The 23,507-nt window shown below is 34.9% G+C and overlaps 1 protein-coding gene and 1 pseudogene across 1 annotated transcript in view; both read right to left on the bottom strand.

Annotated features, from left to right (window-relative positions):
- The window catches only part of DIAPH2 (diaphanous related formin 2), a 1,391,236-nt gene that overhangs the window by 86,508 nt on the left and 1,281,221 nt on the right, over positions 1–23,507 (bottom strand). The window lies entirely within an intron of this gene.
- On the bottom strand, positions 17,635–17,890 carry LOC100514208 (ATP synthase F(0) complex subunit f, mitochondrial pseudogene; annotated as a pseudogene).

Here is a 23,507-nt window from a genome sequence, read left to right as displayed (position 1 = left end):
CAACTAATCTATGGCAAAGCAGGCAAGAACACATATAGTGGAGGAAAGATAGTCTCTTCAATAAGTGGTGCTGGGAAAACTGGACAACTGCATCTAAGAGAATGAAATTAGAATGTCGTCTAACACCATACACGAAAATAAACTTAAAGTGAATTAAAGATCTAAACGTCAAGGCCAGACACTGTAAAATTCCTAGAGGAAAACATAAGCAGAACACTCTTTGACATAAATCACGGCAACATCTTGTTTGATCCACCTCCTAGAATAAAGACACAAATAAACAAATGGGACCTAATTAAACTCAAAAGCTTCTGCACAGCAAAAGAAATCATTAAAAAATGAAAAGACAACCCACAGAATGGGAGAATATTTTTGCAAATGACTCAACTGACAAAGGCTTAATTTCCAAAATATACAACTCAACAAAAAAACAAACAACCCAATTGAAAAATGGGTAGAAGACCTAAATAGACATTTCACCAAAGAAGACATACAGATGGCCAGCAGGCACCTAAAAAAATGCTCAACATCACTAATTATTAGAGAAATTCAAATGAAAACTACAATGAGGTACCGCCTCACACCAGTTAGAGTGGCCATCATTAACAAGTCATCAAATAACAAATGCTGGAAAGAATATGGAGAAAAGGGAACCCTCTTCCACTGTTGGTGGGAATGTAAATTGGTATAACAGTATGGAAATATTTCAGAAAACTAAATATAGAACTACCATATGACCCAGCAATCCCACTCCTGGGCATATATCCAGACAAAAATTTCATTGCACACCCTATATTCGCAGCACTATTCTCAATAGCCAAGACATGGAGAAAACCTAAATGCCCATCAGCAGATGAATGAATTAGGAAGAAGTGGTACATGTATACAATGGAATACTACTCAGTCATAAAAAAGGACAAAATAATGCCATTTGTAGCAACATGGATGGAACTAGTCAGTGAGTGAGCAGATCAAGAACCTTGTCAAGAGCAAGTGGAAGCAAGCCTTCGATGCCATGGCCGTGGTGCGGCACATGAGGAAGCTACAGCTGGGCACAAGCCAGGAGGGGCAGGGACAGATGACGAGCCATGGTGAGCTGCTAAGACCAGCAGCCAGGGGCCCGTGGTTGGCTGTTGCTGTCAAGACTGCTGTGTGGAGCCAAGTCCAGAACTGTCTCCCACACAGCACTCCCACTTTCATACTGAGTGAGGTAAGTCAGAAAGAGAAAGACAGTCACCATATGATATCACTTATATGTGGAGTCTAAAATATGGCACAAATGATCTATCTACAAAACAAAACAAAAAAATCATAGACATATAGCACAGACTCCTGTTTGCTGGGTTTGGGAGGGAGTGGGATGGATTGGGAATCTGGGGTTATCAGATGAAAACTCTTGCATTTGGAGTGGATGGGCAATGAGATCCTGCTGTATAGCACAGGGAACCATATATCTAACCACTTGTATTGGAACCTGATGGAGGATAATGTGAGAAAAAAAGATTTATATATATGTATGGCTGGGTCACTTTGTGTACAACAGAAATTTGCAGAACATTGTAAATCAATCATAATAAAAAATTTTCAAAAAATAAAAATGAAAAAATGAAATCTTTAAGAACAATAAATCCAAATGCCAAATATCACTTTAGAAAAAAAAAATCTAGAATTTTGATAAACTTCAAGAAAGCCAGAAAGTAAATGAAAACACTTCTTCATATTTAAAATGCTTTACAAGTAAGAAGTGTTTTTTTGCATTTTCCTCTTCCAGTTTCGCTGCTAGGGAAATTGACATGCAACAGGAAAAGGGTTCTTGCCCAAGATCTTACCTTCTAAACTTGCTCTGTCATAGTTTACTTTGACAACGTAATTCTTTTAGAAGATTCTTCAGAAAAACTTTAATAATGGCAACATAACATTAAGTAAAAAGTAAGCATATTTAAACATGGGAAAACAAATTAATGACAACTAATTCTCTGACACACTAAGAAATTGTGATTCCTGGATATACTTTAAACAGCTTGACTCTACTTAAACTTAATGGACAAATAAATTAATATGAATTAAAAATCATTTTTCTTAAGTTTATTGTAGTTAAGAAACCATCTAATAATATGTGTGGTTGAATTTGAGAGAATATTTGATAGAATTAACCCAGTTTATGGCTTATACACTGAACTCTGATTTACAGAATCATTAACCTTTGAGTTGGAGGTGATATAGTGGTAACCAAATTGGTGGTTCTCATCCCAGATTTATTAAACTAGAATTTATGGGGATGGGGCAGCTCGTCCATGGATCAAAGTTTCAGAAGTCTTGACTTCATCCATCCTCTATACCACTGTGAGAATCCCCTCTACAGTGCCTCTGGTATACTGCCATTGACTAGGAACACATAGCCAGGAGCTTATGGCTCCAAAAGGCAACACACTTCACTTTTTACAAGCTCTGAGGTGCTAAATGACTTGTCCAAGATCACATAATTTGTGACAGAACTAGGGTTGAAATCCTATACTGCTTCTGGCATACAATTTCTTGTTTAATTCTTATAAATCCCTTACAGAATATGTATTGTTTATCTCCACTTTACAAACGAGGAATCTAAAGATTGGAAAGATGTAGTGTTTATTCAAGGTAAAATAACTGGTAAGTGACAGATTAGTCATTCAAGCTCAGTTCTATCTGACTTCAGAAACTGGGATCTTAACCATCATGCCTTAAGACTTTCTCATATATTTGAATATAAGATATTGTAATACATTTTAAAAGTAGAAGTAGTGTAGAGAAGAGGATGGCCAATTCTAGTAGCAAAGGGGATCTGTTCAGCCTTCCAGATGAGGTATTATCTAAAATTGGTTTTAAAAGATAGACATCACCAAGGGAAAAAAAAAAAAAGGAGAGGAGGACAGAGGGGCAGATGAGCATGTGGAAAAATGCGGAGCTAGAACACATGACCATTAACATGTGCCTGCCTGTCCTTTCCACATATTACTCTGGACTGATGTTTATTTTTACATTCTTTCATTTGTTGCCTTATCTGCTTTCTGTTTCTTCATAACACTTACTACTGTAACAATAATGGCTATTACTTATTGGGTACTTATTATATGCCAGGCACTGTCCACAGAACTTTCCATGGAATGACTCATTCAGCCCTCACAAAACTCTGAGGTAGGGACTATCAATATGTCCACTTTACCTATGAAAAAATTGAGGCACAGAAAGAATAGCTTGTGTAAGTCATAGAGTGAGTAAGTAGATGGACAAGGATTTGAAGCCAAGCAGTCTAGTTCTAGAGCCTGCTTATCAACCAGCATACTCTCTCTATTGCCTCTATAGTTGGTGCTGTATTATATAATTATCTGTTAAGTTTATTGTCTCTCCTCCCATTGGAATGTAAGTTCCATAGGGCAGGGTATATGTCTATTTTGTTCAATGCTATATTCTCGACAACTAAAATAATACTTGGCACACATGAGATGCTCAGTAAATAATTGTTCAGTGGATGAATTATTTTAACAAATATTTTTTGAGTATTTGTTATATACTAGGCTGTGTCAGGTACTGAATTTACAGAAGTCGAATACTTCTTCCACAAGATAGTTCTTAAAATGGTTTTATATCCCTTTTAAGTTTCTTCTCTTTTAGAATTAATAGATCTATTTTGTTCCATCACTTCTCATGTGACTTGAGAATACCCAGGTCTTGCCCTCTGGACAGGAACAGTTCAAGAATAAAAATAAAAGACACATAAAACTTACCAGAGTACTTTCAGTATGGTCTGACTCCCTTTTCTTGTCCTCCATACTTCTTTTAATGCAACCCAAGATTGTCATTTGCTTTCTAGCAGCCATGTAGTATCACTGGCCCTTGTAGAGTTGGCAGTGAAAGAAAAGTCCTACATTCATTTTAATAATAACATTATGATACAAAGCCATTCCCCATTCTCTGGTATGAATTGCACAGTAGAAATTCTACAAATGTTTTTATTTTTAAACCAATATAGAGAACTTCATAATTACCCCCATTAAATTTCATCTCATTACTTCAGAGGCATTCTTCCAATTTATAAATAAATTTGAATTTTGAGTGTTTGCTCCATGTTACCTGTTATCAATCTTAGAATTGAGTCATCAGCCAATTCTGTGAGTAAGACTAATATGTTATCATTCAGATAATGGCTCAATATTTTGTAAGGAACAGAAACAAATGCAAAGTTCTATGACAAGGCACTTGAGATCTTTCTTTAGGTTAACAAAAATTCACCAGTCAAGATTTTGGGTTCAGTTATTCACCAGGTTATGAATGGGTTACCTTCACAGTATGATTTATATATATATATTTTAGCATTTAATCACCAGAATTATCATAGAACATTTTGCTGCTTGTTTTGCTTAAATCAAAATACCTTACATGCAATGCATGTTCCTGTCAATCCTAATTCCAAAGAAACCCTTTCCTTCATTGCTTCTTCAAGTGCTATGGAGTAAAATTGGCAAGTCAAGAATTCATCATATACTCTGCTTTCAGAACACGAGAACTTGAGGAATATTTCTTCTTTCTTTCTTTCTTTTTTTTTTTTTTTGCTTTTTAGGGTCGCACCTGCAGCTTATGGAAGTTCCCAGGCTAGGAGCTGAATCAGAACTACAGCTGCTGGCCTATGCCACAGCAATGCAGGATCTGAGCCACATCTGTGACCTATGCCATAGCTCATGGCAAGGACAGATTCCCAACCCTACCAAGTGAGGCCAAGGATCGAACCTGAATCCTCATGGATCCTAGTCAGGTTTGTTAACTGCTGAGCCATGAAGGGAACTCCCTAGGCATATTTCTTGAAATTGAAAGTCCCTATTTTAAGATTTTTTTTTTGCAAATGCCAGCTGTGTGATAACTATTAGAAAATATCATCCATTTCATCTGCTTGAGAAAACAGTTCATATGAGATCTGCACCTCACCATGCCTATTTTGATATTTCTCCTCACCATGCTCTGCTTCTAGATTCATGAATTTTTCCCCCACTCTGTATTTTTGTAATATTTGATGCCCTTTCTCTTACTATACCTATTTTTGAAGAGATTATTACCTTTAATTGCAATTTTCCATTGAGTACCATCCCATCAAGTCCCAGTGACACGTAGTGTGATTGCACTTAACTTATTTGTGTTAAAATTTAAATCTAGTTTTGTTGCAAGACGTGTTTTTATAATATTTTCCTAGCCTCTTTGCTGAAAACTCCATCTTGTCCTTCCTCATTTTGTCCCATCTTCCTGCTTGAGAAAGAGTCACGGTATGGTAAATGACTTAAGCTTAAGAACAAAGACCTAAAGGCATGGGTTATTCGTGGGGTTGGCTGAAAGAGGGCATAATACATTGGTCTAGGAATGCTGGACCTGTGAAGATTGGCACGCCATTTGCACAAGCAAGATATGTCCTCTAAAGAATAAGAGAAAGAGGAACCTCATGGCCAAGTGGTTTATGAGTGGTCATTAGCAGAATATACATTAGCAGAGAGAACCAAGGTACAAACCTAGACACACAGGGTTGCCACAAATAGGCATGCCATTTTCGGAAGCACAGTGAGGATTCTCTGAAATGCTATGCATAGATAGCTAACTCAAATGCTAATGATTCTTAAATGCCTAAAGTTTAGAGTAAAAGTTTAACCAGCTACCAGCTAAGTGACCTTTAAAATAATAAAAAAACTTATAAAATAATTTTTAAAAACCCTATATCCTGCACCTACAACCCCCTTTTCACTTGACGCAATCCTCAAGAGCACAATAAAAGCAGTGTGGTTTCTTGAGGCTGGGCTCTTGGTCCCTGAGACCTTGAGTCCCCTGGTTCCCACCTTTACTTAAGATAATTGTCTCTGTGTCTTGTTTTATGTTAACTTTTTTTCCTTAAGTTCCATAGCACCCGTTCTTCAGCCCCATCCTGCTGAGCTGGTCTCGGCATAGTTTCCAGAAGGGCTTGTTGGCATGCTTTATAGAGAGATTTTCTATTTTGTAACACAAAAGTCAGTGCAAGGAAACCCCAGCATCAGTGTGTCTTGTTCATTTCCTTTCTAACCACCCAAACTCTAGGACTATTTTGCTGGCTTCCTCTACCTTGCTTTTCTGAGACTAACTCAAGTGATACCTAAAATGTATATATTTCCAAAGAGACAAAAAGTTCATCATAGCATATATTCTAAGTATCTGCCAGTGTCCTCATGGTGGTCATGAAATAAACTGGACTCAATGAAGGTAATTTTAAAGCCTGATTTTAATGTACACATATATTAATTAAATGGATAATAAGCAAAGTAAACAAATTTTAGTGTGGATTTAAAGTAAAGGGAAAATGCAAAATTTTTATGTTGCTTTTATCTGGAAAATTGATGTCTGAGGATAAAAATTAGCATAAAGCTCATTAATGTGTAGTATTATTGTTCAAGCCAGTAGATATTACACTGCAGTTAATTGTATTAACAAGACAAAAGAATTCCTTTTTAGCTCGAATAAAAGCTTTAAAATAATCATTTCAAACATGGGAAATGAAATGAATAATTTTGTTTAAAACCATTTGTCCTTTGAACTTCAGTCTATTCAACTTCTGAATGCTTATTAAAATAGAGTTCTGTTCAGTGCATTTTAAACTTTAAATAATTACACCACCCAGTGTACATTTCCGAAAAGCATCACTAATTGACAATACTATTTCATAAAACATTTATATTAGATTATACACGTGCTCTTACAGTTCAAAAAATAAAAGCAAAACTTTCTTAATCAGGTGACAAACTATAGGGAGTTAGAGGGAACTTGCTCAAGAAGGCCAAACCTTCTGAAATGAATTGAAGCCTTAGAACTAATGACAGTAATGACTTAAACTTACTAAAAGAAATCAATACATTCTTTGCTTGTTATTCTCTTTGCCAGTTGGTTAGGCCTATATCTGATAATGACAAAGTGAGATCCTTTCCTGAGTAATATTAGCTCAAACATGCTACCTGAAGAACTATTACTAAATTAAGCAGTGATGGGGCTATAAAAATTTTCTCATCATGAAATAATCCTTCCAAGTCAGATCTTATCATCAGAAATGCGTACAAATAGGAGTTCCCATTATGGCTCAGTTGTAACGAACACAACTAGTATACATAATGTTGCAGGTTTGATCCCTGGCCTCACTCAGTGGTTTCAGGATCTGACGTTGCTATGGCCGTGGTGTAGGCCAGTAGCTACAGCTCTGATTCGACCCCTAGCCTGGAAACTTCCATATGCCATGGGTGTGACCCAAAAAAGACAAAATAAAAGTGAATACAAATGTTGAATTGTATTTCTATACTCTTCTTTAATGTGTACCAACCCTCATGTCACATGAATAAACACAATGGTCTCACACACACACAACACACACACACCATCTCAAAAAGCAACTGAATTAAAAGGATATATGATAAATAAAAAAAGTGTATTATAGAGGTTAATATCATCACTTGGGATATGCAGTTCCCAAATAGTTTTAAGGTTTGTGCAAAGTTCAGAAGTGTTTAGGCAATGGAATTAAGGTAAATGAAATATCTATTAAGAGGAGGGATGAAGTATAACATGAGTATATTTTCAGCTACAGTTCATAATCTAGTGCTATACCTAAATACCTAAGCTTAAAAATCAAATTAATTAATAATTTTATATTAATAATTGTATATATTATATACACACATATGTACATATATGTATAATTGAGTGCCAGTCATACAGAAGTTAATGAGTCAGAACTAATACCTGCTTTCACAGACCTGCAAGGGAAGCATAGAAAGTAGACAAAGGAAACCTAGCAGGGAAGTTAGACAATTAGATAACTAAATAGGTAACTGCCATAAAGAGTGGAGATTGCTATTGTAGGGGATTATGGGAGAGGATACCTGGGATATTCCTTAAAGAAATGACATTGACTGTGAGTTCTGAATCTTGACTAAAAAATGCACCAGGTAGAAAGTAAATAAAGCCCTTGCCCCTCACATACAAAAAAAATAATGGTCCAAATCATCAACATTTCTTAACTGAATTATGCAATAATTTTCTAACTGGGTCCCTGCCTCTAGTCTTCCCCCTAGTCTCACCTCTACATAGTGCCCTAAGTAATTTTTCTTAGATATCAAACTCTTTCAATGACACAGTACTACCTAGTCTAGAGAACGATTTACAGACTTCTTAGCAAAATATTTATGCTTTATACTTTTATCCTAAGTCATCTCACCAGCTTCATTTATCATCACTTCTAGAATGTGATGTTTCCCAGAAACATTAATGTCCTAACCTCTAGATCCTATGACTGTATTATGGTATATAGCGAAAGAGACTTTACAGGAGTAATTAAGGTTATAAACTTAAAATAGGAGGATTATGATGGATTATCTGAGTAGACCCAATCACATAAACTTTTAAAAGCAAAGTACTTCCTCTGACTGGAATTAAAGAAATGCCACAGAAGGAAAAGTCAGAATAACTTGAAGCATGAGAAAGACTCATTGCACCATCATTGGTTTGAAGATGGAGTGAGCAAAATGATGAGAACTGAGAGAGGCTCCCAGCTAGAGCCAGAAAGAAAACAGGGACCTCATTATTCAGCCAGTAATGTGAATGAGCTTGGAAGCAAATGCTTCCTCAGAACCTTCGGATGTGAGCTCAGGCCGGACAGCACATCGAACTTGGCCCTGTGAGACTCTAGGCAGAAAACAATGAGGTATTTATCACAGCTCTCTAGTCCCTATGTACTTCAGCCATCACAGCCTATATGCAGAGAGATTAAAGTTTGCACTAAAATTTGAACATTGATTGAATTAGTGATTCTAGTTCACTCCATGGAAAACCTGTGTAATTAATATTAATAGGGTCAACCTAAGTGTCCCTCAGTGAATGAATGGGTAAAGAAAATGTGGTATATATATAATAGAATATTATTCAGCCATGAGGAAAAAGGAAATTCTGCCATTTGTGACAACATAGATGGACCTTGATGACATTATATGAAATTAAAAAGGCAAAGAAAGATATATACTATACAATATTACTTATATGTGGCCACTATAAAAACAAAACAAACAAAAAAACAGAGAACAGGATGGTTATTCCCAGAGCCTGTGAGATGGGGAACTGGGAGAGATGTTGTTTAAGGGTACATACTTTCAACTAGTAGATAAATAAGCCCTGGAGATCTAATACACAGAATGGGGATTATCTAATACAACAGAATTATGTTAAAAACATTAAACTTGCTAAGAGACTAGATTTTAATTGTTCCTACAACTGGATGAAATGATAATTATATAATGTGATAGAGGCTTTAGCTAAAGCTACAATGGCAATCATATTACAATATAAAGGTATCAAATCAATATGTTGCACACCTTTTATATGTCAATTATATCTTAATGTAAAGAGTCAGGAGAAAGAAAACGAAAAATGTGCCCATCTCTAAGGGTGTTTAATTAGAATATCCCTTTCCTTGTGACTGCTCTCTGTTTTTGGCAAGAACATGTTTTTTAAAAATGAAAACCCAAATTGAGTATTAAATGTAGTTAGCACTACCCTTATTTCTATAGCTATTCCCATCACCTCTACTTTACCTTGTGCAGAAATATTCAAGTGACCAGAACCAAAGATGTGGCAGGCAGAATTCTAAAGATGCTCTTCCAAGGTTCAATCAAACTTTAACCTAGATATTGCTATGAAGGATTTTGTTGATGTAATTTCAGTTCCAAGTTATTTGGCCTTAGGATCTGGAGAGTATCTGTGTGGGCCTGACCCAATCAGATAATAGCTTCTAACATACAAGAGGCAGAAGAGGAAGTCAGAGCGGGATATCAGAGACATTCAACACACAAGAAAGAATCAATACATTTCTGGCTTTGAAGATGGAGGATGCCATGAACCAAGGAATGTGGGCAGACTAGGAGCTGAGAAGAATCCTAAACAATGGCCAGCTTGAAAATGGGGACCTCAGTCCTACAACTTTATGGAACTAAATTCTGCCAACAACCTGTACGAGCCTTGAATCATATTCTCCTCCAGAACCTCCTGATAAGATCCCAAACTTTCTGATACTTGATTTTAGCCTTGTAACCACCTAATTGAGCCCATCTGGACTTCTCACCTACGCAAATCATGAAATAATAAATGATTGGTATTTTAGGCTGATCTATCTGTGGCAATTTGTTACAGAAGTGATTGAAAATTAATATCATAAGCATTGAAATAACAATAAATCTAATAGAGCTCCTCCGGTATCTGTCTCCAGTGTATTCTCCCTGAAGAACTTGTGAAAATTATTAGTCAGTGTGGTTTCTGGATGTCCTTTTTCAGTCTTGCTTAATAATAGGTGTCTCAGACACTCAATGATATATACAAGTTACTTAAGCTCTCTGGGTCTCAAAAGCCTAATCTGTAAAATGCAAATGCATATAATAAAACAAAATTAGTACCCACTTCAAGAGATTAAATGAATTAATGCTTATAAAATACTTGGAGTAGAGTCTGGCATATAATACATGTTCAAAAAACATATTTTATCACCTTTTTTTCTGCTCTGAAATGACTGTCCTTGGTTCATGCTCTAATAACCAAATTTTGGTGGTCACATGTGCATTTGCTCAAAATGAGGTCTCTATAGTTTGGTGCTAATGAAAGATAAATATGGATGTTCTCCTTCTCCAACCTGAGAGTTCTAAGTTTCTTTTGCCAGGAACTGATATTATATATTTGTGGTATCCATATATGGTTCCTTATGTTGGTCTGCAGAAACCAAAAGCCACTTTGACTTAAAGAATATTATCCCCTTTGGAGAAGCCTCCATTTGTGTAGCATCACTTCATTCTCAGTATAACATTGTTAACATCCCCAGGCAACAATGGCTAGATTATTAGTCATCAACCATGGCTAGACTGTCATTGATTAATCATTTTGGCCCCAAATTATACAAGCTATGCAAACTTCTCATCTGTATTACTGAAATTGGGACTTAGTCTTTTAAGACGTTTTCTTGAATCAGTTTTCAAGAATCATTTATTTTTGAGGTGAAAGGAATGACTCATCCACCCTACTTAGAAAACAAATTAACTGATATTATGCCGATAGGAAATGTGGTTCAAGGGATTAAATCCATTTCCTGATGGAAAGTTTAGGCCTTGGCCTGTCAGATATAACTAACATTCCAGGTGTATACCATTGGTTTTCATTTTATTTGATAAGAATGGATTATAAAATTTCCCCCATAAATATGTTCTTTCTAGAATAATCCTGGGGTTCCCACTATAGTGCAGTGGATTAAGGATCTACCATTGTCTCAGTGACAGCACAGGTTCAAAACCCTGGCCCAGCACTGTGGACATTGCCCCAGCTGTGACATAGATTGAAACTATAGCTGGGATTCAACTTCCATATGCTGCAGGTGTAACCATTAAAAAAAATCCTTAGGCCCAAGTTCTATATTCTATAATATAATTTGAAAAGAAAAAGAAACATCAGGTCCTCCAAAACAAATTCTTCTTTATAATACCCACTAACTCTACTTTTCTTGTAAGCATTTGTTCAGTAATTATGAAGAATGTAAATTATAAATTTCTTAATACCTAATTTTTGTTTTCTATTTATTGAGAAAAATGTTATATGCAATAAAATACTCAGATTTAACTTGTAAAATTTTATGAATTTGACAAATGTATGTAGCAATGTAATCACCACCACAATCAAAATGTAGACATTCCTATTATTACCTTACAAAATTCCTTCAGCTCCCTTTATAGTAAATCCCCTTTTAAGAAGATATTCTTTCCACCCCCCCATCTTAGGTACTACCCACTCTGATATCTATATTCATAAATTAATATTGCCTATTCCAAAATTTCATACACATTTAAGTATATAGCATATAATATTTTTTGTCTCGCTGCTTTCTGTCAGCATGTTTTAAGATTCCTTCATGTTGTATGCACTTTTATTTTTCTCCTTTTTATTGCTGAATAGTATTCTATTTTATAAAAACTATAATAATATTTTTTCATTCTCTAAATGGATAATTTTCATTATCTATGGTTTTGGACTATTATAAATAAAGCTGCAATGAATATTACTATAAGAATATAGTTACATTTCTCTTGGGTAAATATATAGAAGTGGAATTGAGGGTCCTTGGGTAATTGTATACTTGACTTTATAAGAAGTAGCCAAACAGTTCTCCAATGTGGTTGTAACATTTTACAGACACACTTGCAACATGAGAGATCCAATCATTCCACACTTTCACTAACATTTGGTGTTTTCTTTTTTCTTTCATTTCTTTTTTTAATTTTAGCCTTTCTATTGTGGTTCTATTGTGAGCACAATGGTGTATGAAACGGTTTGAACCTTTAAGTGGTTTTAATTTGTGTTTCTCTATTGACAGATAAGTACTTTTCCATGAGCTTACTGGCCTTTATTTTGTGAAGTAACTACTCAATTCTTTGAAGACTTTATTAGGTTGTTTTATTGTTGACTTGTAGACATTCATTATATATTCTGCATAGAGTGCTTTGTCAGCTATATGTATTGGTAATAGTTTTCCAAGACTCGGGCTGATACTTTCATTTTTGTAACAGATTTTTTAATGAACTCAACTAATTACCTTTTTTTATTTTATGATTATTGCTTTTGTGTCCCCCTCATAAGAAATGTTTGCCCATCTCAAAATTGTAAAAATATTCTCCAGTGTTTTCATTTAGAAGCTTTGTAGTTTTAGCTTTAATGTTAACATCTATGCCACATCTCTAATAATCTCCAATTAATTTGTGTGCATGCTATGAGGTAGGGTTCAAGGTGAGTTGTTTTTCATATGTTTATCCAATTTTTGCAGTACATTTTGTTGAAAGAATTTTTTTGCTCATTTAATTGCCTTGAAAATACTTTCAAATTTCAATTGACTACATACATGTGAGTTTATTCCAGTTTTCCATTCATCTGTCCTTATGCCAATGCTACACTCTCTTGATTACTGTAGCTTTATGGTAGCCTTATAGTCAATAATCATCTATATGCCAACTTTGTTTTTATTTTTAAAACTGTTTGGGTTCTTATAGTTCCTTTTAATTTACATGAATTTAGAATCTGTGTTAATTTCTATTAAAATTGAATTTTTACTGGGATTGCATTGGGTCTTTAGATCAAGTGGAGATTGTTGATATAATAATAATATTGAGCCTTCCAATGTCAAATATGATATATATCTCAGTTTTCTTAGGTCTGTTATTAATTTTGAAAAATTCTCAGCCATTATTACTTCAAGTATTTCTACTGTTCCTTTCTCTCTTCTTCTTCTAGTGTTGTGTGTGTGTTATAACTTTTGTAACTGGTTCTTTTGTAATCTGTTTCTTTACTTTTTTTTTCCTGTTGACTTTTTAGTTTGAAAAGTTTCTATTGACATATCTTCAGACTTACTGATTTTTTCCTTGGCCTTGTCTGTCGTCTACTGATGAATCCATCAAAGACATTCTTCATTTTGTTACAGTGTGTTTGATTTTTAGCATTTCCTTTGATTCTTTCTTTGATTTTCCACCTCTGTGCTTACATTCCCCATTTATTCTTTTATGCTCTTCACTTTTTCCATTAAAGCTCCAAGCATATTCATCATAGTTAAATTAAAATAACTGTACTGATAATTCCAAAATCCTGACCATATCTGAGTCTTGTTCTGATGCATGCTTTGTTTTTTCAGATTTTGTTTTTTGTATTTTAGCATGCCTTGTCATTTTTTTTTGTTTGTTTGTTAATAGTAAGACATGATGTACTGTGTAATAGGAATTGAGGTAAATAGGCCTTTAGTGTGAAATTAGTGTTTACCTGGCTAGGAATTAGGCTGAGTTCCCTATTCATTATAGCTATAGGTGTTAGAGGCTAAAATTTCCTCTAGCATATTTTTTTTCTCCTCTGGTGTCTTTCAATTTCTCTAGAGACTCATATTATTTTATTTTATTTTGTTATTTTGTTTTTTGGTCATGGTGTGCAGCAGCTTAATGTAGGATCTCAGTTCCCAGACTAGGTATTGAACCTAGGCCATAGTGATGAACACACCTGAGTCCTAACCACTAAACTACCAGGCAACTCTCTAAAGACTCTTTTTAAATAACATCTGATGGAGTTCCCATTGTGGCTAAGCAGTAACGAACCCAACTAGTAACACCAGCTTGATACCTGGCCTTGCTCAGTAGGTTAAGTATTCAGCATTGCAGTGAGCTGTGGTGTAGGTTGCAGATGCAGCTTGTATCCTTAATGGACACTTAAGTTGCTTCCATGTCTTGTCTATTGTAAATAGTGCTGTAATGAACATTGGGGTGCATGTATTTTTCAAACTATGGTTTTCTCTGGATAGATGCCCAGAAATAGGAATGCTGGATTATATGGTAGTTCTTTATTTAGTTTTTTAAGGAATCTCCACAGTTTGCAATCCTAGCAATAGTGTAGGAGGATTTCCTCTTCACAAATATCATATAAGATCAGTAATATGTGGAATCTAACAACAATAAAAAAAGATACAAAAGAACTTACAAAACAGAAACATACTCAAAAGATTTTGAAACAAAACTTACAGTTACCAAAGGGGAAATTTGGAGGGGGGATAAATTAGAGGGTTGGGATTTATGTATATACACTACTGTATATAAAATAGATAGGTAACAACTGCATAGCACAGAGTAATCTATTCAATACTATGCAATAACCTGTATGGGAAAAGAATCTGAAATGAATGGATATATGTATAACTGATCCAGTTTGCTACACGCCTGAAACTAACACAACTTTGCAAGTCAACTATACTCCAACAAAATTTATTTTTCTTTAAATGGCTATTTTCCCCTTCCGTCCACCAGAAGCATGAGGGAATTTTTCTTCAATCTTCACCCTGCAAATCTAGTGGGGCTCCTGGATAAAATTTTTAAAAATATGGGGGCATCTCAAGACTGGGCCATCCATTAATAAACCTCAAGCTCATCTGCATTGAGCCTCCAGCAATTTGTCAATCACAGTCTAAGTGTTCCTACCTGTATTGGATCCAGCAGCAGACTTCTGCTCCTGTTAAGCTGTGATTCTCTGTGTTTGCCTGTCTTTACAATTTTCAGGTTGGCAGCCTGCCCTGTGACCTCAATTCTCTGATGGCTCTAAGAAGGGTTGTTGATTTTCTGTTTATTCAGTTTTTTGCTTATCGTGATGATTTCTAAACTCTTTATATTTTGGACCAGAACCCCAAAGTTTTTTTCCATTTGCTTAGAAATGATTTATCTTACAATATTTTGAACTTTTCAGAGTAGATGTCTTGAACATCTCTTGTTCAGTTTATTCCTAAATATCTTAGGTTTTGTTGTTAGGGCAAATTTTTCCTAAATTTCCAATTTCATGCTGTTTGTACACTGAAACACAATTATTTAAAAAAATTTGTATCTTATAATTTGAAACTTTGATAAATTTACTTTTCAGTTCTTATAGTTAATTTGTACATTCCTTACAATTTTCTAAATATATAATCATGTCTCCCTTAATTAAAACTTTTAAGTTATTTGTGTCTTTCTGTTGACTTACTAAACTGACGAGGACTTCTAGTACAATATGGAAGAGAAATGTTGATAGATTACATTTTATTTAATCTCTACTCTTAGAGGGGAAAGCATCCAATGGTTCATCATTAAAATAATGCTAACTATAGGCTTTTTGTAGATCCCTTTGGTTTGATTAAGTACCCTCCCTACTTTTTGCGAATATCTTGTTTTTATATCATGAAGAAATATGGAATTTGTCAAATTATTTTGCTGCATCTTTTGAAATGATGTTTCTTCTTCATTCCCTTAAAATGGTGAATTATACTGATGAATGTTAAACCAATCTTTCACTACTGGAATAAACCTCACATACTCACTATGTACAGAGATATTGCAGGTTTGGTTCCAAACCACAGCAAAAAAGTGAATATTGCAATTAGGCAAATACATACATTTTTTGGTTTCCCAGTGATCCTAAAGGTTGTTTTCACTGTATTGTAGGCTATTAAGTGTACAATAGCACTACATCTAAAAAACAATGTATATACCTTAATTAAAAAATACTTTGTCACTAACAAATGCTAATCTTCATCTGATCCTTCAGAAAGTCATAGTAGTAACATTAAACATCATTGATCACAGATCATGATAACAAATATCATAATAATGAAAAAGTTTGAAATATTGTCAGAGTTACTAAAGTATGACAGAGAGACAAGAAGTGAGTTAATGGTGTTGGGAAAATGCAGGATTGCCAAAAACCTTCTATATGTAAAAAGTACAATATCTATGAAGCACAATAAAGAAGCTTGTAATAGGAGTTCCTGTCGTAGCGCAGTGGTTAATGAATCCAACTAGGAACCATGAGGTTGCGGGTTCTATCCCTGCCCTTGCTCAGTGGGTTAACAATCCGGCGTTGCCATGAGCTGTGGTGTAGGTCGCAGACATGGCTCGGATCCTGCGTTGCTGTGGCTCTGGTGTAGGCTGGTGGCTACAGCTCCGATTTGACCCCTAGCCTGGGAACCTCCAAAAAGACAAAAAAAAAAAAAACTTATAATAAAATGAAATATGCCTTATTATATTTATCTATATGTCTGTCTGTCTCTCTATTTATATTGCTGTGTTTAATTTCCTAATATCATGGGAAGGTTTTTCTTGGTCTGTATTCATGAAGAATATTAGTTTGTTATTTTCTGTTCTCGTAGCACCTTTGTCAGATTTTGGAAATTGGCTTAACCTGGCCTCATAAAACAAATTAAGGATTCTCCCCTTCTTCATCTTCTAAAAGAGTTTAATGAGATTAATGTTATTTCCTTCTTAACTGTTTGACAGAATTCATCAGCAAGAACTTGTGATCTGGAAATTTTCTTTGCAGGGAGGTTCTTTTATTACACATTCAATTTCTTTTATAAATGTCGTCATTATAATTTTCAATATCTTTTCATGTCACTTTGGCAATTTTTGTCACTCAAGAAAGTAATCCATATTATCCAATTTGTCAGTTTCATTAGCATAAAGTTATTTGTAATAATGTATATAAGGTCTGTAATAATATCCCTACTTCCATTCCTAATACTTGTAATTTGTATTTGACCCTTCATTTATTCACTGATCTACAACAGAGTTTATCCATTTTATCAAACTTTTCAAAGAACCAGCTTTTTCCGGCTAATTTTTTTCTGTTGTTCGTAATTTCTATTTTATTGATTTTTTGCTCTTTATTATTTTCTTCTTTCTACTTTCATTTAATTTTCTCTCCTTTTTTAGCTTCATAAGGTAGAAATATAAGATCAATGATTTTGAGCCCTGCTTCTTTTATATGAAGAAGACTTTCTTCTTTTATATATTCAAATGTACATATTCCCTTCTAAGCACTGCTTTAGCTGCTTCCCACACATTTTGTTATTTTGTGTTTTCACTATCAAGTAGACATTTTCTCTTTACATGTAGCAGTCATCTTTTATTGGACAATAATTCCCAATTAGGACATGAAAAGATTTACACCATTGTGTTCCTCAAGGAAGGGTGCCCAGGGAAAAAAGGTCACGGTCAGGAATGCAGAGTGGCAGTCCACACTGGGCTCTCTTCAGTGGTACTTGCATAACCACTCATGTTTGAGTTCCTTCTAAGAAGGGCAATAGCTGAAAAGCATGCAAGTTTCCAGCACCCTAGAAATCCCAGCTATGCTCCCTTTCTTCACATTGACATACTTGTAATAACCTCTTTGAAATGGCCCAACAATTCCTTTAGTGGTGAAGTCCCACGCCAATATCCAGTTTGCTATCTCCCCCTATTTTGACTTCCATGAGTTTTTTCTCCTCCACTGGTATGACCGACATCATGTTGGTGTGCTGGGTGTCCATTGCCTAGGTGGATTTATTTCATAATTCTCGTCATAATTTCTTCTTTGACTCAAGGGTTATTTACAAATAGGCTGCTTAATTTTGAACCATTTGAGAATCATATTTCTAGATACTTTTTTGTTATTAATTTATAACTTAGCTCTGTTGTGCTTAGAGAAAATTCACTTAATATTTAAATCTTTTGATAATTTTTGAGACTTATTTTAAGGACCATCACATGATCTATCTTGCTTAAGGTTCCATGCACACAAGAAAAGAATGTTTTCTGCAGTTGTTGAGTAAAGTGTTATAAAATGTTAATAGAGTCAAAGTTAGTTGACAGTGTTTTCACATCACTAATTTTTTGTTTAGCTATTCTCTCAATGAGAGAGGATTCAAACAAGATGTGTCCTTTTTTTTAACCAATAATTCCTCTTTTCTTGAATGCTATTTTGTCTGATATTATTATAATCACTTCACTTCAGTTTACTTATGCTTACAATTTGCATTGTATATGTTTTACATTCTTTTACTTTATATATATATATACATCTTTATATTTAAGTGTGACTCTTGAAGCTCACATAAAGTTGTGTCTTGCTTTCTCATCTAATAAAAATTATTGAAATAATACAAATGGTGACACTGAAGGAGGAACACAGAAACAGAAAATACATAAGAACTAACAAGATAGTAGATTTAAACCCAACTGCATCAATATTACATGTAATGTAAATAGACTAAATAATACCTTCTCATTAAAAGCCTTCCTTCAGGTTAGTTCAATAATTTTTTGAAAATTTTTAAATTCCTCAATTAGATTTTTAATTATACCTTCTAGTGTCATTTCAGTGGCTACTCTATGAATTAGATTATGCCATCTTAATCTTATCACAATATACGTAGAATAAACATTGTAGTCATTCAGGTAAAAAATAAATACTTTTAAAGTTAAAATTTCATATAACCACCACCCTTTGTGTTACTATTTTATTTGTTTTATATTTATATGTTATAAATTCAACAATGCAGTGTTTTGTTTTGTTTTTTGCTTTAGTCAGTTATCTTTTTAAAATACTAAGAGGTGGGAGAAAGATAACAATTTTAAAATTTACCCTCCTATTTACCATTCTTGATGCTTTTCATTTTTCCCTGTAGATCAGAGTTTCCTTCTGGTATAATTTCCTCAGTCTTAAGAACTTTCTTTAGCATTTCTTGTAGCTTAGATATTCTGGAAACAGTTTATCTTAAAATATTTTTATATCACCCTCATTTGGAAGAATATTTTCACTGGATATTGAATTTGGGGTTTATATTATATTCAGCAGTTTAAAGATGTGATCCCTTTTTCTTTTGGCTTAATGTTGTTCTTGGTGAGAAGTATTCCATCATTTTCCCCTATATATAATGTCTTATTTCTCTGCTGCTTATTTATATTTTTATCTTTAGTTTTTCATAATTTGACTATGAAATGCTTAGATCTAAGTTTCTTTAAATTTATCCTACTTGGATTGGCTAAGATTCCTGGATCTGTTAATCAATGTTTGTTTTTTGCATTTTTAACTAAATTTGGAAACATTTAAATTATTATTTTAACAATATTTTTTACACCCCCTTCTCCCCTCTAGGACTCTAATTTTATGTTTTTTAGATGCCTAATCATATCTTCTAAGTTACTGATATTCTCTTCATTTTTATATTAATCTTTATTCCTCTTCTTCATATGGACAATTTTGATTCACATAAATTCAATGTTACGAACCATTTCTTCTATTATTCCCAATCTACTGGTAAGTGAAGTTTTCATTTCTGATAGTTCGCTTTTAAATTATGAAATGCACATTTAGTTCTTACAAGAGATTTTATTTATTCATTGAGATTTCCCAATTTTTCACCCAATTTGACAATATTTTCTTTAAGACCTTGAGCATATTTTAATGTCTGGTTTAAAATGTTTTTCTGCTAATTCAATAATCTAGGTCATCTAGAACTCCTTTTCCACTAACTTCTTTTTCTGTTTATTATAGATTAAACTTTCTTCTTTCTCTGTAGTTTTCAAAATTTTTAAATTATTTTTACACTGAACATTTTGGATAATTCATTGTAGAGTCCCAGGATTTGGTTATGTTCCTCTGAAATGTATTTGTTATAAGTTATTTGCTGATCAAATTTAACTTGTGGAGGCTTGCTTTTATGTTCAGTTATTATGACTCTATTTCAGTTTTTTTTCCCCCCTTTTGTCCTAAGGTGAATGCTTTGATATTGTAACATAACTTTTACCTCTTAGGCATGATCTTTCTGGGCTTTCAGTGGTAAGGCTTAGGTATTTACCAACCCCCTTTAAAACTCCAAACTCTGTGTTATTTACAATGGTTATTTGCTGAAATATCTATGCAGTGTTTTCAGTCTTCTGACTCTTCTTTTTCCTAGGCTCTTTGAAGTATCCCCCATAAATTCATGGTTCATGGATCATACAAGGGATTGAGGGGAGTTTACATGCAGATATGGGAACTAACTCTCCCCCTCTCTTGTCACTACCTTTTTGTCAGAATCTCTCCCTTTAATTTCTGGTGGAGCTGGTATCCTTGAATTCCATTTTTTGGTATTCAAGACTCCTCAAGCCAGGCTTTCTGCTCGATTTCTAGCTGCCTCACAGTTCATGTTCTTGGCAGTATTTCAGGGTAAAATCTGCATAAACATGAGTTTTATAACTATTGTCTGAGTGAGAGTTAGCCCATTACCAGTTTCTTCACCAATACTAGAACTGGAAAACCAACAAACGAATATTTAAAGGGACAACAAGAACTTTGTCTTTCCCATTCTTTCTTTGTCCAAACACTCAGAGTCTTGGATTAAAATGGAGTGCAGAGAGTTCCCATCATTGCTCAGCAGTAATGAACCCAAGTATCATCCATGAGGATGCGGGCTTGATCTCTGAACTTACTCAGTGGGTTAAGGATCCAGCATTACCGTGAGCTGCAGTGTACGTCCTGCATTGCTCTGGCTGTGATGCAGGCTGGCAGCTGTAGCTCCAATTTGACCCCTAGCCTGGAAACTCCCATATGCCACAAGTGGGGCCCTAAAAAGCAAAAAAAAAAAAAAAAAAAAAAAATGGATTTCAGCATCATCTGCTTCTCAGTAGCTCAAGTTCCTACTATAACTTTAAATCCAACTTTATGTGCCAAACCCTGAAACCAAAGGTTCATCTTCCTAATTGTTTCTGCCTGATCTTTTCTGAATTTTCTGTTCCTGAACCTGGTAGTAGCATTAATATCACACCTACTTACATCTAAGACCTGACTGATTAGATATCTGCTAAGTAAGCCAAAAATACTAATAAAATGAGTATTTTCATGAGCAATTTGATAACAACTTACAGTGCAGCAGAATACTCTGCCAATTAGTCAGGGGAACAGAGAGGCCATGCCACTTATGCTTATTAAATCTTATTGTTTAGCCAAAAAGAAAAAATGCCGTCTAGTTCTTATTAGTGGGAGAATGATTTCTTACTCCTCTGACCATATTTTTCTTTTTTTTTTTTTTGCTATTTCTTTGGGCCGCTCCTGCGGCATATGGAGGTTCCCAGGCTAGGGGTCTAATCGGAGCTGTAGCCACAGGCCTACGCCAGAGCCACAGCAACGCAGGATCCGAGCTGCGTCTGCAACCTACACCACAGCTCACGGCAACGCCGGATCGTTAACCCACTGAGCAAGGGCAGGGACCGAACCCGCGACCTCATGGTTCCTAGTCAGATTCGTTAACCACTGCACCACGACGGGAACTCCCATATTTATTTTAATACTGTTCTCTTCCCCTTCAAAGCTGGAACAATTGCCCCTGGCTTTATTTGACTGTTGTCATAGAATTTACCCCCATGATATACTCCTGCCACTCTTTATATCTGTCACTGCTCTGCCATTTTCAAATGAAAAGAAATTTGAAAGTCATGTGTGCTTTGATACGACCATAGAAATGCTCTCCCAAAAATATAGCGTGTAATAGTAGTGATAGTACCAAGCATCATGACTTTCTGCAAAGCTTAGTGACACATTTCGAGTGGACTGATTAACACCAAGTCGAGAAGAACTAAATGCCTGGAAAAATAAGATCGGCATGTTGAGACAGAATACCAAGAGACAAATCTTTAAAAACTAATATCATATTAACCTTTTTTTTCTTCCAGTAATTCCATGGAATTAGGGTATTTAATGTTTATCTTGAGAAGGCATTCAAGAAAGATAAATGTATGCCTTTGAGATAAAGAATAGGGAAGAACACCATGTGACTTTGCTTCTAGCATATAACTTGTTTGTCTCTTTCTTCCCCATCTGATTGTAAAGGCTTTTATCTATAAATGACTCATAGTTGCAAAATGAAGAGAGGGCAAATTGTTGGAAGTACTGAAGTATTGTATAATTTATACATCCAAAGCTTAGTAATGTAGAGATAAGTGCCCTTGAATACATTTGTTTGCATACATGTGTAAATTACACGACCTACAGATATTGTTTATCTGTTTTCAAAATGCCTATTGACTCAAAAGACCAATGACTTGAAGTTCTTCTTTCCACTTCTGTAATAACAGTCATTGGTTGGTGGCTATAGCTTATGTTTGTAGAGCCTGTCTGAATATATAGGTTCCTTTGAGCTTTCTAGAATACTCAGAAATGCTACCCCATCTTTCCTTTCCCTGCTTTTTTTTTTTTTTTTGTCTTTTCTAGGGCTGTACCTGCAGTATATGGAGGTTCCAGGTTAGGGGTCTAATCAGAGCTATAGCCTCCAGCCTACGCCACAGGCCATAGCAATTCGGGATCTGAGCCAAGTCTGCGACCTACACCACGGTTCATGGCAACGCTGGATCCTTGACCCACTGAGCGAGGCCAGGGGTCAAACCCACAACCTCGTGGTTCCTCATCAGATTCCTTAACCACTGAGCCATGAAGGGAACTCCTCCTTTTCTCACTATTGATTGATCTTTCTCCTCCTATATTAACCTGGAGTCCACAGGTTATTTTATTATTTATTCATTATTTAAGACTTACTTTTTCCATGTCTTTGTAGCATATTTTAAACCCTTGTTGATTGCAATCCCCCCTTCATGTGGCATCTAATATATATATACATATACATATTTATTTTAATACTTACCCAAACCAGGAAGATAACCGTCATTTATATACTGTTTTTTGAGGGGCATAAAAATTCTCCCTGACTGAATTAACAGTAATTAAGACATTAAATCCTCCTGTTAAAATACAAATGTTTCCTGGAAATGGCAAAACATAGAACTCTTTCAAAGCATTAACTCCTCAACTTGAATTATTTTATTAGACTAGGCATAAAGTAGAATATAACTAAAGTGGGAGATATTCAGAAATGTTAAATATTGATGGAATTGACCAGAAAGAAAAAGATCCAGACCATTGGTCTGCCTGGAAAAATCGGCTCCTGTGATAGCAGTATTGGGCTCAGAGTACCCATAAGACACCATAGGGCACTGGGTGACTGGAAACAAATGGGTGGAAAAGTACTAAAGAAAGGTATTGTCTATTTCACAGCTTTACATTGAGTTGACCCTTCTTGTTGTCTATCTCAGATGTTCTGCTAGTGTTTTAGT

This window comes from Sus scrofa, chromosome X, assembly GCF_054392235.1.
Source record: "Sus scrofa isolate SSC_HxYL_T2T_F1_AM1 chromosome X, Sscrofa_HxYL_maternal_Yorkshire_Landrace_v2.0, whole genome shotgun sequence".
Lineage (NCBI taxonomy): Eukaryota > Metazoa > Chordata > Mammalia > Artiodactyla > Suidae > Sus > Sus scrofa.
Note: the sequence above shows the minus strand (reverse complement) of the source record. Positions and strands in the feature narration are given on the sequence as shown.